We start from the raw sequence: 15,731 nt of genomic DNA, 5'->3' as shown, positions 1-15,731 counted from the left end.
GTAGTTTCTGGTTTCTTCTTTTTGGCTTTTAAAATAATAGTTCACCCAAAAATGAAAAATCTGTCATCATATGGCTTCCCATGCTCATGTCATCCTATACCTCTATGGATTTCTTCTGTGAACATAAACAAAACTATTTTGAAGGATTTTTTTTTGTCCATACACTAAAACTGAAAGGGATCCAATGTCTTCATGCAGGTTTGCAATTACATGTGCGAGTAAATGATAACAGCATTTCAAATTTTTATTGCGTTTGTACACCAAGCATCTCACTGCAAATATAGCATGTTGAAATATAGTAGTCCACAGGACAGGTGTTACAGATACATTTATTTGCCTCATCAATATCTAAAAGATTGGATTGGATTAGAACGGTCTTCACTGATCATGTACTGAGCTCGGGTTGTTTAATACTGTTAGCCTATACATAATTGAATCAGCAGGACAAGAGTGAGAACAGCAGGATCAATGTGTTCTACCTCACTATACAACAAAAACAATAATTTTATAATTAATAAATTCCAGCCCTTAATATTTGGAAATCTTTTTTTTATAATAGGCCCCAAAAAACGCTAAGTGGCATAGACCTTCTCATACATTCCGTTGCAGTTTAACTTTAAGGTCACCACCAGGTGTCTCTGTTTCATCTGTTTCAGAAAAATAATATTGTAGATAGTTTTACTTTATCCATAAATGAATCCCACTGTATCTGTTGTATAAGAGGAGGGGTCTGGGATTACACCATCTGAATTGAGTCTAGCAGGTTATGATATAATATCCATGTGAAACAAACACAGTGATTGCACAGCCACATTTTAACAGAGCTATTGACTATATGAGCCAGGTGCATCAATATTTTTATATTTCCATTGACAGTTGAAATTTAGTTGTTCTGTATACAGATTGTTTGCAGAATGAATCAATTAATTCTTATGAATGTATTGTAAAGATTCCATATTTCAAAACACATTTACATTCACTCTTACATAGCCTACTCAAATTGCATTTGCAAACACAGATGCTGTACCTCTGGAGAAATTGATCAAATAGTTTACTCATGTAATATGTAAGACTTTGGAGCTATTTATTCCATGGAACACAAAAAGATTAATTCTGAATGATTCAACTGATCCAGTTCAACTCAATTCAATGATTCAACTGATCCAGTTCAACTCAATTCAATGATTCAACTGATCTAGTTCAACTCAATTCAATGATTCAACTGATCCAGTTCAACTCAATTCAATGATTCAACGATCCAGTCACAGTGATTAAATGAGTAGTTCACTTCAGAATTAAAATTTACTCACCCCCATGTCATCCAAGATGTTAATGTCTTTCTTCAGTCGTAAAAAGAAATTAAGGTTTTTGAGGAAAACATTCCAGGATTTTTCTCTATATAGTGAACCTCAACGGGAACCAACGGGTTGAAGGTCCAAATTGCCGTTTCAATTCAGCTTCAAACGGCTCTAGACGATCCCAGCCGAGGAATAAGGGTCTTATCTAGCGAAACAATTGTTTATTTTCTAAAAAAAAAAAAACATTTATATACTTTTTAACCACAAATGCTCGTCTTGCACATACAGGACTTCACGCATTACGTAATCACGTTGGAAAGGTCAGGCGGTAACCTGACGTAGGCGGAAAATGTAGGGTAGGGCGAAAAACTTCTTCAAAATCCAACTTCAAAATCGCCCGACATCGTTGTTTTACCTTTTATTTATTTATTTATTTTTGTAAAGGGTGTTTGACTTTGTTTTTGCGCGTTCGCTTTGTAAACATAGGTTTGTACTTCCACCTACGTCACGCATGACCTTTCAACGTGATTACGTAATGTGTGGCGCATCACAGCTAGTGCAAGATGAGCATTTGTGGTTAAAAAGTATATAAATGTTTGTTCGTTTTTTCGAAAATGACATCATTTCGCTAGATAAGACCCTTATTCCTCGGCTGGGATCATCTAGAGCCCTTTGAAGCTGCACTAAAACTGCATTTTGGACCCTCAACCCATTGGTTCCCGTTAAAGTCCACTATATGGAAACAAATCCTGGAATGTTTTCCTCAAAAACCTTAATTTCTTTTCAACTGAAGAGAGAAAGACATGAATATCTTGGATGACAAGGGGGTGAGTAAATTATCAGGAAATTATGATTCTGAAGTGAACTAATCCTTTAACGGCTCGCTAAAGGAGAAAATTATCAGTGAATAAGGACTTTTGGACAGTGTGAGTAAATGATGACAGAATATTTATATTTAGGCAAACTATCCCTTTTTGTGTTTTTACATTTTTTTTCTGTATATCTGTGTTTAAGAGGTTTGTGTATGTCTAAATCTAGAAAAAGAAAATCTGATGCAAAGAGGACATCTGTCTTGTTTTATTCCACAAGATACTTCCTGATCTTTGCTGAACTTTCAGAGGAAGCCTCTCCACCCACTTCCTATTGCTCAGTGCTATAACTGTTGGTTTCCGTGGTACCAGGTTTGCCGTAGTTTCCGTCTTGACTCAGTGAAATGAGGGGAATCTGTTATGAGAATTTAATGTGTGAATAAGGCCCACCCACTCACCCCATATGGCCCAATCAGAAATAATCTTCCAGTGTAACTATGTTAGCATAAATTAGCATCCATTAGCATACCCATAATGATTAGTCATGTTGGCGACATGCTGCGCGCGACTTAAAATACTTCTCAGAAAAACGATTACTTGATTCTCCTCAAAGCAGAATGATTCCCACATACTCATTAGCGCCTTCAGCAGCCTCATTACTCTGTGTAAGCGCTTCCCCGGAAGCCCAAATCGTGCCATTTTTCACACAGAGAATTAACCTTGCCTTCGCACCCTGCTCCAGATGATTTTGTTTCTCTCTGTAATTTTCCAAAATGACCGTAAACACTAGACAGTGAAAGTGTCATTACTGGAGGGAGATGAGATTAGCAGTGTAATGCTTAGCGCTGGCAGAGGAAGGACTGAAGTGGGGAAAAACCAAAGAGCTAATCCAGCACTAATGATATTAATAACTGTCCAATCGTATCGCCAATGGCCACTTCATATTTCTGAGCGACATCATCACCATTCTTGTCCCCTCTATTGCAAGCTAAATGTGGCAAGCATGTGAGCTGTCAGTCATACGGCTGGTCTATATGTGGCAAAGGGTGTTTCATTAGTCAGTTAGTGTGTATCGAGGCAAAAATGACTGAAATGTTTCTCTTGCCAACTGCTGAGAATTTTTGTCACCCTCTGATTTGCATCCTTTTCCGCTTTTAACCCTCTAGGCATCTCATCTCCCACTCTCTCTTCGGCATCCCCTCTCTCTTTATGCATAATCCTTTTTTTAAGGCTGCATCCATACAGCTCTCAACAGATGAATGTTATATATAGACTCTGAATTTCTGCCCATCACTCAGTTTGTATTTGTTTGTCATGTAGGAAATAAAGTACAGCAGTGCAGTATATGAAGCTTAAGCATTAGCACATTATGCAAGCACAAATATGCTCCCCAGACTAATACCAAAACCATTAACGGTCCAAAATCAGTCCTCTGAGAAATATGTTAATGTAATTTCCAATCATGTTCTTTTACTGTTATAACTGAAAAGCATTATACAATAATGTGTGTGTGTATATCAAGTATAAAAACAAAGGAAACCATTGATTAATATGAAATAAAATATGGGATATACACAAAAAAAGATCAACAAAAGTGAAAAAGTTACAGTGAACAAAAAAAGGAATCTGAGCAAAATCCTCAAACTGTAAGCTTTATACAGTTTGACACAAGATTTCGATTAAGCACAGCGACCAATATGATACTGACACATTTCCTATTCAAATCCTGGATGAGTTTAATAAAAAATTGGACATTTTCTGTTCTGGAGCCAATTTCATTTATTGGGATTTTAATCAACACAAATGTTCCTAGACTCCATTAGAGCTAGATGAGACAGTGATGCTAAGGCTAGACAATAAGTTCATTAGACAATAAGTGCTGCATCGACCTGAAAGTTTATCATTTGCACATTTTTTTTAAGCCTTGCATTAGGTCTTAAAGTCACAGCAGAGTAATACTGTATACTGGCTGCTGCCTGTGTTTTTAATCAAACAACAAAGGATAAAGAAAAAAAACACTCATTGCACTTTACTGAATAACTTGAATAACTTTAATAAATTCTATTAATTCATTCAGTGAAGAACATGCAGTTACTTTACATTTGATTACTTTGTTCTGTACCTGAACCTACCTCAAAAACCCGGAAAAGCACTGTTTATTTCATTTGTATGTTTGTTCTATTGTTTTTATTTGTGCTCAGAATTTGATTGATTTGTTCTTTTTTTATTACTGACCGTTTACCTAATAATATTTTTAATGTATATTAGGCTAGTATTTTTTGCTGTGGTATCGAAATTGGAATCGAGAATAATAAAATGTAACTGGTATCTGAATCATAACCTTATTTATTAAGGTTATGCATCAAACAACATAAAAACAACTAAATTCATTAATTCATTTTCTGGTGGGGCCAGAAAACATTTTGGCAGGGCAGGTCAAAATTTGAATTACTGACCCGACCAGTTGAAAAAAAATCCTTAGAGCGCTGTAAAGCCATTCATTTTTAACAATTCTCATGAAATCCCGGAAGTTGCTTTGGTTTTATTTGAGTCATTCAGCTTGGGTCACTGGGTTGGGTTGCTATAGATATCGGATGTCTTGACCTAATTGAATAATTAGATGAACCCAGGGACATGGATTAATTGTAACTAAGGCCAGACCTTGTCCTTAAAACACCCAGGGCAGAAATGCATACTATTAAATAAACTCCATTACTTAATCTTCAGTCCATAAAAGGTACGAACAAATATTTTGCAAATTTAGATATCCTCTTTTTTCCTGCCAGGTGATTGTATGTGGGAATTGAGCTGCACTAATGTACACATATGTGTTGGCTATGTTTACATGTGTAGATGAGCAGATGGGGCGGGGTAAAAGCTGAGGTCTGAGCTCTTAAGACTTTTCAATCTAATTGCATTACACTGTCCTTTGACTGGATGATAACAGCACCCCGTCCATTAACGTCACCCCTCCCACAGAACAACTACGAAACTTAATTAGACTTTCACTCAATCATGACGTCTACGTTACTATAGAGAAAAAGATGCCATGCAGTTGCAGTATGATCCAATTTTGCAAGCACATATATACATTCTTCCTCTTTATTATCTTTTATTGTATGTTATGTTTTTAGTATCCATTTAATCATATGTACTGCCAAACTATTACCTTTCAAAAGTTTGGACTCAGTACGATTTTTTAATGTTTTTAAAAGATTTGTCTTGCTCATGCTCATCAAGGCTTCATTTATTTGATCAAAAATACTGTAAACAGTAATATTGATATTAATGCAATTTACACTTTTCTATTTTAAAATGTAATTTAATTATTTGATGGCAAAGCTGAATTTTCGCCAGCCATTACTTCAATCTTCAGTGTTACATAATCCTCACATGATTTATCATTCTGATTTGGTGCTCAAGAAACATTTCTTATCACATTTGAAAACGGTTGTGCTGTTTAATGTGTGGAAACCGTGATGCATTTTTTTCATGATTCTTTTTAATAGAAAGATCAAAAGAATAGCATTTGAAATAGAAATCTTTTGTGAGATTATAAATGACATTACTGCCACGTTTGATCAATTGAATACATCCTTGCTGAATAAAAAATATGTTTCTTTAAAAAAAATCATACTGACCACAAATGTTTGAACAATACTGTACATTTTCCTAACGTTTTAAGCGGTTCACATATTTAATGATAAATTGTTAGCCACTTGAACAGAACTAAATTTGTATGTTCTAAATATGACCATTGATATGAATCTAATAAAGAGCATTTAAATTCATCTTACATAATTGGAACATACATGCGATTTCAAATGTTTGTTTTAACTTTACACTTTATGAAAAATGCTGATGACCCAATGTGTCCATATCAAAGAAGGTACTTATTGCAAAGTTCAAGTTTAAAGTTCAACTGATCGGATCGGAAAAAACATTTTTCATACAACTCCTATTTGCGTCACACAGTATGCATGACTGCAAATCAAGTATGTTTTCAGGAGTATTGCTACATTGCTACTTTACACAGAGCATGTGAGCACATACACAACCTCAAAATTCAGCTTGGCATAAGCAGTGGATTTTCTAATGGCCTTTCCAATTGAGCACTGCATTTTTAAATCCCTACAAGGTGCATTAAATATTCTCCAGTCATGTTATCCAATTGGACATATTTGATTTATAGTAGGAAAGTGAATCCTCTTAAGATCAGGACTGACTGACTAAACTTCAGCTTAAGAACAGAGCTTAAAACCACTATAGCTAATACAGCCAGAGATCTATATCTGCTTTGATCAATATGTCCTCTTGAATCATAATAGCATTACAGTGTCATTACAGGTTTGCAGTACATGTTTGATAGGCCAGACAATCAAATCCCAAGCGCATGAATGACATGGTTTATTTCATTACACTGAGGTCATTTTAATTTGGCAGAGACAAATGTGACCTCAAATTATGTGATACTGATCTACAGTACAAGTCAAAATGCTTGAAAGCAAAAACCACCTCAGGACAAACATAATAAACATAATTACAGTACAAGTAAGAAAATTATCTTATTTGTGGCCTGGCTAGCGGTTTGCATCCTTGTTCTGATGTGTTGAGCCGTGGTGCCCATGAGAATGCCTCTATTCTTTATAACTTTCTTGCATTCCCTTGAATACGCTTTGGATACAATTGACCAACAATAATATATATATATATATATATGTTATTCAAATGTTTGGGGTCAGTGAGATATTTTTTTTTAAAGCAATTCATATTTTTATTTTGGAAGGGCACATTAAAGCAACACTAAGTAACTTTTCCTCAGCGGTCGCCCTACAGGTTGGAAGCAGAATTGTCCATTACCGCTGTCGTAAATAATTTAGCCTACCGCAGCCTACTGTCGCACGCGCACGCTCGCTGTTTATCCAGCACTGGCTTTGGAATCAACAATGGCAGACATCCCAACCTGCAAGAAGTAATTTCAGGGAGGTATATCTTGGTGACGGGTTGACTAGCTTTCGTGAGGCACACTCGCAAGGTCTCTCGCTCTCTCCCTCTCTGCCGTGCTCGCGCTATGTATGTTATGCGCGCAGTATGTTCTGTCTCGCATGCGCGCTCTAGATTCCGGGAGATTTGAACTAATTTGCGGGCATCAAGGAGACGCTATCAATATGCGGGAGACTCCCAGGCCACAGACAATTTGAGGAAGTGGTGGGGGAAGTGACGTATGCCGTAAAGCAGTCGAGTTTTGTAGTTCTTTTTGTGCTCGGGTTACTACCTGAAACCCGAAGTTACATAGTGCAAGTAAAAGCGATACAGAGCACGTCAGGCTATGGCAGACGTGTCATTTAACCTATTGTAAGTCGATGTACCATCACAAGGGTCTTGGAAATATATTATAAAGGTTCTGTTGTCAATCCTCGTTCACGAGTCCGCAGTGAAGCTGATGATGTAAGACGCTGCTGACGTGTATCTGGTGTGTCCGTATATTTGGGTTCAAATAAAAATTGCTGGGCAAAAAAAATGCAAGTCTTGTTTGCGAAGATTGTTTTGTTTACAGCGTGCGTCTCCCTCAGACTGTGAACAAAACTCGGGCGCACCAGATAACACGTCAGCAGCGTCTTACCTCATCAGCATCACTGAACGCGGATCGACAACAGAACCGGAAGAGAATACAATGCTGAATAAAGTCGTAGTTTTTGTTATTTTTGGACCAAAATGTATTTTCGATGCTTCAAAACATTCTAACTAACCCACTGATGTCACATGGACTACTTTGATGATGTCTTTATTTCCTTTCTGGACAGGGACAGTATACCGTACATACATTTTCAATGGAGGGACAGAAAGCTCTGACTTGGACTAAATCTAAAATATCTTAAACTGTGTTCTGAAGATGAACGGAGGTCTTACGGGCTTGGAACGACATGAGGGTGAGTCATTAATGACATAATTTTCATTTTTGGGTGAACTAACCCTTTAACACAAGCTATGCACATGAAATATATCACAGAAAACCCGGATACAAAAGAAACATACCTCGTAGGCTGCTTCTGGGCTAAAGCTTAAAGTCTTCTTCCATGTCTTCTTTTCCTCAGATAATATACGTCTAGATATCTTTGTATTCTTAATATTTACTTCGTTTGAAGAGCTCTTGCGATGCTATGTTTTAGCTCAGCACTTCAGGTGTAGTGCCACTTTTTTAGTTATGTGCGGAACACAAGGTCGGCGCTAATTAGTTCCGCCTCTACGATCTCCTAATATTTTTAGGTAGGAACCAAAAAATAGTAACAAACTCAACTAAAGCTGTGAGGCAGTTACAACAGGAATAAATTCCATTTTAAAATAGATATTAAAATAGTAAAGTTATTTTGTAAATTGCTAAACAGGTTAATTGTAATAATACTTCACAATATTAGGCTACTGTTTTTTACTGTATTTTGGATCAAAGTAATGCAACCTGGGTGAGCATTAGACTAACATTACGGTAGTGTGAATTTCAGAATTATATATGCATAAATTGATGCCTGCTCAGTTTGTGTAACGATTCCATCAAATCACATTAAAATGTACTGTAATATAACCATTTTCAATGGAATGAAATACAGTTGTCCCTGAATGTCAATTCTCAACATTTTTTCAATTTATGTGGACTAAAAAAACGTAGTGCAGCTCTTTTCTTGTTATTTACCAAAGATCATTTGTAGTCATCATGGCCACTCATTCCTGTGTTGACAAAAGCATAAACAATAGTTTTCTAGGTGTGTTTCGTCTCTGTTAAAAGTAATCCAATCAACATGTATTGCATATCTTCTGGCGAGAAAACAATAGCGTGCGTCAGAGTCTTGGAAACCTGCATCTGCATCTGAATACTGATTCAGAGTCTTGGTTCCACTGTCAACACGGGATTTATGGCACGTTTCAAAAGTTTTTAACAAGTACGCCTAAAAACACTCAATATCAGTTGTATTGCTTCAAGTTACAGGAACAGATTTCTGGTTCTTTCAGCAGTGAAACATGTCCTCTGATTAGTGTTCAAGATGGTGAACATATTTCTTCTCCTCCCTGACAGTTTTTCAACAGGTTTCTCTCCACTTTAAGCGACGCATTGTGGCCATCTGGAAATAATTACACAGTCTATTATTCAGATCTGTGAGATTGCTGTGGATTCCAACAACAGACCACAATAAATATCCAACTGCGCTCTCTCTTCTCCTGATTTTCCCTTTCTTCAGAAGGATGCACATGTTTAAAATTGCACTTTTTTTTTTTTCAAAAAGACCATTGCGCAAAAAAATTAATGACTGTTTGATCTACCCAGCTTTTGTAAGGAACAGTAAAGTATGATTTTGATTGCTAAAGTTTATTTTCGGTCAATATATCTTTTTGTCAGTTCGGGGCGAATGTGATGCCCTATTGCTGAAAATAAAAGATCATTCCATTGCACAACCATTAAAGCCCCAAAACAACAAAACAACTTGGTACAGATTTAAAGCTTGGCACATCTCTTGTGTCTCTTTCTAGCAGATGAATGTGAGAGTATGTGTGTGTATTTATACGCTTTCAGTCCATCACTGTTCCCTGCTAATTCATTTAGTAAACTCTTGTACTATCTGATTTGCCCAGTAATCTCCTGAAGGTCAGTAAATCAGCTCAATGTGGTCAGTCTGTCCTTATGTGACACTGAATGACCAATGATGAGTGATGCAGATGCAGGTTTGCATGATTGGGGCTAAATAAGGTCTGGATGAGCCACCACAAACCGAAATGACCCTCTGAAGGGTTTTGCGGAGAGATTTTAAGATTTGGGCATTTTGTGGACAGAATGTCAATCCCATGGCTGCAAACAGACAACGATGGCATGCACTGCAGGCTTGTCCCCAGCTGACCCTCAGATGTGTCTTTGGAATTAAAGACGGATTGAAACCGTTCCTTCACATTAGTAAACATGGCCTTCAGTGCTCAAATCCAGCCTATAGTGGGTGTGAATTAAGAGTCCGTTTACTCTCCATCTGAAGCACTGAGTCATGTAGGACAGCACAAGAACAACAAATGCGCTGTCTCACACCTACCAACGCATTATCGAAAGATTAGAATAACAATTAGATCACCAAACATAGCTTCTGTGAAATAAGCCAAGAAAAGCAGAGATTAATGTTGATTATTTGTGTATTCTTCTATTAATAACACTAGATTTTAACTGTAAGAAATTAAATCAGCTTAGTTTTTTTTGGAGGGGGGAAAATACACACTCTATTGTTCAAAATTATAGAAAAATAAAAACAATAGTAAAATTATAGTTTAAAATTATAGCTTTGTCCCAGTTTTCAATCAAAATATGAAATACTTTTTATTATATATTATTACTTAATTATTTTAAATTATGCTGATCAAAAAGTTAAATTATCATGGACCTTTTTTATTTTATTGTGTGGGCACAAAATCATTTATATACATTTCACACAAATTATGACCGACAGTTCTCATTTCCATCACAAACAACAATTTTGCCACTATTAAAATTTATTCAAAAGTTGGTGCTAGTTTACCAAAGACACAGCAGTGTCGAGAACATGAGGCATGTGATGTGTGAAGGAAAGTAAAATTTTTAATAAATGCTACATGTGAGCAGAATATTTTTTGCGTGTAATTTTTAATCGTGCTGTAGTTTGTTATGCTAAATTATGCAAGAAGTGTGCAAATGTAATTGTGTGTATTTAGGATACATAATATGCTCAATGAAATTAAGAAGCAAGACAAAGGAGTTGGCTATTTTATCCAAAAGTGTGATTTCCATCATCGTCATTTCCGTCATTTGAGATGTGGTGGAAATGGTGAAATGTGCTGACAAACATGACATGAATCTGCATGTATAGCCTATAGACATAATAGTGGACCATTTAAATAGTGAGAGTGAAAAGTGCATTTTATTAGTTTATTTTCTAGTCCACAGGGCCAGAAGTTCCCATCGTTGAAGAAACACCTAATTATCTTCAGTCTGAAACAGATTCCACCACGAATAAGGGGAAAGCGGACATTAGATTTGCCAATTAGGGATTTACTATGATAAAAACATGTATCAGAGGATTCATAATGGGGTCTCATAAAACCCCTCTGCCCTTTAAAGACTGACGAAACTGAAGGTAATGAAAAGCAAAAACTCACACACACAGTTGCAGTCTCTCTCTCTCTCTCTCTCTCTCTCTCTCTCTCTCTCTCTCTCTCTCTCTCTCTCTCTCTCTCTCTCTCTCTCTCTCTCTCTCTCTCTCTCTCTCTCTCTCTCTCTCTCTCTCTCACACACACACACACACACACACACACACACACACACTGACAAACAAACATATTCCGAACCAAGACCTTAAATGTTCCGGCGACCTTAAATTTACCACCAGATATACATTTTAAACCTTTCATAATTTAATTAGAACTTATCAGAGTTACATGGTCAAAGAGTTTGAAGAGTTCAATCCTCTGCACTTCACCGTGACCCAACCAGCCGAACCGACTGACAAACACAGCACTTATATAACCTTGCTTTAAAAGAGCATATTCAATCCATTCAGTGAGGAGAGAGAGCGCGTTAAAGAGCGAGAGAGCGAAAAACAGAGGGGGAGGGAGTTAAGGTCAAGGGTTGGATCACAGGGTTCTTAGTATTTTGTATGTTAGTTTATTTCTTAGTCGGTTTTCGCATTACATTTTATATATGGCACAGATATTAAAATGACAGAGCAGGGTCACATAAAACATAAAGAAGTGCAGATAACAGCTTAAATACGCTCAGTCACGGGGACATGCATCATAATCTCAGCCATCAGACCCCCCTCATACAGCATTCAAAATAGGGCAGAGTTATTTCCTTTTTAATCAGTTTCATATCACTCACATTTCCTCAAAGGGACAGACACACTTGTTCACTCTGACAGTTGTTTTTCCTCCCCAACCAGCCCCCTTTCATTCATCCATACATCTCTGTGTTTTTGCCCTTGAGTTCTCACAGTCACAGGGGCTGATTGTTTGATTGTTAATCACACACACACACACACACACACACACACACACACACACACACACACACACACACACACACACACACACACACACACACACCTACTCCTTTGCAATGTCAGTGATGTCAGATCGCAAAGAGTTCACAAACATCACACCACCCTTTAAAAGACTGGGAAACAGAGGAACTACTGTGGACGGAGAGATGTGTAACACGAATAAAAGTTTTATTTGCTTTTAACAAGATTTCTGAGAAGCGCAAACACACTTGACCTCTCGCAAGGAGATAAAATTATCAAGCAACATTGACTCAGGTCTGGGAATAAAATATTGTCTACCTAATATAAAACTGTGAAGCTTTGCAATCAACATCAGTTATGAGTCAGTAGAGGAATTTGACAAAACAGCCCACAAACCATGAAGAATTTTAGTTGCTATATGGTCTATTTATGGAGGGTATTCCAGCGTTTAGTCACTAGGTAAACAGAGGTTGTGACAACTTTCATGCAGTTATAGATAGAAAAAATGCAACTTGCTTGTATGGTTGAATGTTACAGGTGATGTCATAGCTGATATTCTTACATCAGTGTTTTCCTGAGATTCCCTTTGAGAGATTATTTACAGTGTGCAAACTTGATAAGATGTAGGCATTACTTAGGTCTTGGCAGGAAGATTTCGATTATTTTCCATTCAAAAAATAAATAAATAAACATTGCAATATTTTTTCATTAAATTGTTTAATTATTTTATTATCATTTCAATATGTTTATTATTTAATTAAACATTATTTATGTAGACATAATTATTTAGGTTTATTTTTCTTTTCACGCTTATATTTATGTTTGCAAACATGTCAAACATTTTTGAAAATTAAATAAAGTAAAAAAAAAAAAAGTTTTTACTTTTTACCAAATATTGCATATTGGTTTTTTTTTCAAATAAAAAATAAAAAAACAGTACAAAACAGATTATGTCGTGTTTTCTTTAAACCAAAACAACAACAAACAAACAACAAATTCAGGATATGCACTGCTGAATATCCAGAATAAGGTCAACAAATTATTTGTCCCAATTTAAATGAATCAAGTTCCTTTTTACAAAATTAAATGGCACTCAATAAAATTAAATTGTGACAAAAATGTTCAAAAATTACATTTCAATTTTAGTTAGCTTACTTGAATAAATACATTTTTGAATAAAGGAATGTGCCTTAAAAAATCCTGCTTTTCTCGTTCTTTTTGTACGTTTCTTTAGCCCATGTCATCTGTCTGTACGACCTCTGTTTTTCCACTTGTTTTTAACTGATCCTCAATGACATATGCTGAAGTTAATATTTTTTCTGTCTGGTTTTAATTTGAGAGTCCTATTGTTTTATATCACACAAGACCACGACCAAAACCCACAATACAAATTCAGTGACATCACCGGCCATGTAAACACACACGCAAACAGAGACATGCGAAACCAAACACTGTATTTATACCATAAACATACATTTGCACAGAATCTTTGTCGAAGAGAACAACAAACTTTGTGTGTATACGCTGCTTTTTTGAATTTGTATAATGAATTGCCATGAATGAGATGCTGTGAAGCAGTTCAACTGTCACATCACCCACCTCCTCGTGTATATCATTTCAGACTTTCTCTCTAATTCTCCATCAAAATATATTCATAACCCTCTGAAGTCCCACCGGCTGGCAAATCTTTCACAGAAGTCATTTCCTAGCATGCAGTGAAGTAACTTACAATCCCACATGCAGCTATTTGCATACATTTCCAGAAACTAATTTGTCTTCAAATGTCACGCTGAATCAAATAAAAATAATTTCTCAGGAAATCATCAATCTTACCCAAATGCTGCTGCTAAACAAAAGTTATGTGTGATAAATGAGAACATTGTGAACATTAACAGTCACACAAACGCTAATGACTTTTATCCTGTGGTAAAATTTATGCTAGCAAACTGTTTACCAAAAAAAAAAAAGAACAATAAACAGTAGCCCGCTGAGGAAAAGAGGAACTATGCAAGAATGAGCATGGATTTATGAGATATCATAACACCCATCCTGGAGTTTATAGTTTTCGAACTGTAACACTCTGTGCTCTTGTATAACTGAATCATTAAAGGGCAGCATGCTGAAACATTTCTGAAACGACTTCACATTAATGCCTGAAGTGCTCTTTGCCGATCCCTAGATTAATAAATGAAAGACTGAATACATCAGGGGCACCATCAGGGCAGGAATGTCACCCCGGGTCTTTGAACAGGGGCAATGACTGAACTATGGTTTCAGATTAAAAGGGGGACCCAAAGCATGAAGGTTTGCCTTATTGTCCTCACGGCCATATCATCTAACGTGTAAGAAACTATGTTTGATACGTGATCTCAATTCAAGTTCGAGTTCAGCTCAATCTGATGCAACATGGCCGTTTATGGTTACGTTTTGCCTCTCGGCTCTCTGCAGGTGCTCTCAAGTGTTTTACAGTGGGGTAAAAGTCCTTCCTGTGTAAATACTGAAGTGCACCTCAGGCCATAAACACATGGAATACATCATTCGATTGAGATAAGGAATCGCACTGGAATTTTCTTCTCAGTCAACCACCCTTATCGCAGTTGAGAACGTGCTCACAAACACACACATTAGGTTCACCTAGATGCACGTAGGCATTCGGATTTGCACAAGACATTGATCATGACCTTTGAATTGTCCTTCTTGATTGGGTGAATAGGAAACTGGTCAGTATAGACTTGCAGTGGTGCACACATACACATAAATGAATACCTTTACATATTTGAATTTGTGCTCCTGTTGACTTGTAATAAAAGGGCGTTTGGTTTTCCATAATGTGACCCAGCTGTTCTAGATTTGTCGCAGCAAACCAGACTGCCAGGAGCCGGTAACGAGCTGGACTTAATTAATACCCAACACCCCCGTGGCCTGAACCTCGACCTGCACGTTCCCTCTTTCATTCTCTCTCCTGCTGAGCAGTCTCCACATGCAGTGAAATAATGAATGCGAAAATGAGAGCGATAGAGCTTTTAATGTGAATCTTTAAATGAGGAACTCTGGGCACAAATGATCTTTGGAAACCCTGCTGCAAATCATCTTCGCAAATCCTGCTGTTAAACACAGTGGAAGACAAAAGTGTACAAGGAAATTTGGGTATTAAAAATTCTAAATATAATTTAAACTGGGAAATATACTGAAAGTTTTAAAGTAATTAAAAAAAACAAGGAAGGAAAAGTACAGGAATAAATATTTGGAAAAATGGGATCATTTTAATCTAAATTTTAAACTAATTCTCTCAGAAGATGTTAACACCGAGTCACTGACTAAACAAGAGCCTACTAACTAAAGACAATTTTGACAACAAATTCATTCGTGTATTTTTATAAAAATACTACTGATGCTAATGCATAATGTGTATTAATGCTAGTAACTACACTGATTTAAATCTCCCAGTTATAGTTGTAAGCTATTAGCTGCACTGTTGTGAGGAATCACCGGAGGCAGTCAGGTCCATTTGCAACGTTTTATTAAGAAGGGTAGTAAGCAGGAAAAAGGTCAGACACGGGCAAGATAAACATCGAAGATCAGGCTCACACTTATCGAAT

This window comes from Rhinichthys klamathensis, unplaced genomic scaffold, assembly GCF_029890125.1.
Source record: "Rhinichthys klamathensis goyatoka isolate OS25496 unplaced genomic scaffold, OSU_Roscu_1.1 h1tg000262l_1, whole genome shotgun sequence".
In the NCBI taxonomy this organism is placed as follows: domain Eukaryota; kingdom Metazoa; phylum Chordata; class Actinopteri; order Cypriniformes; family Leuciscidae; genus Rhinichthys; species Rhinichthys klamathensis.
Note: the sequence above shows the minus strand (reverse complement) of the source record.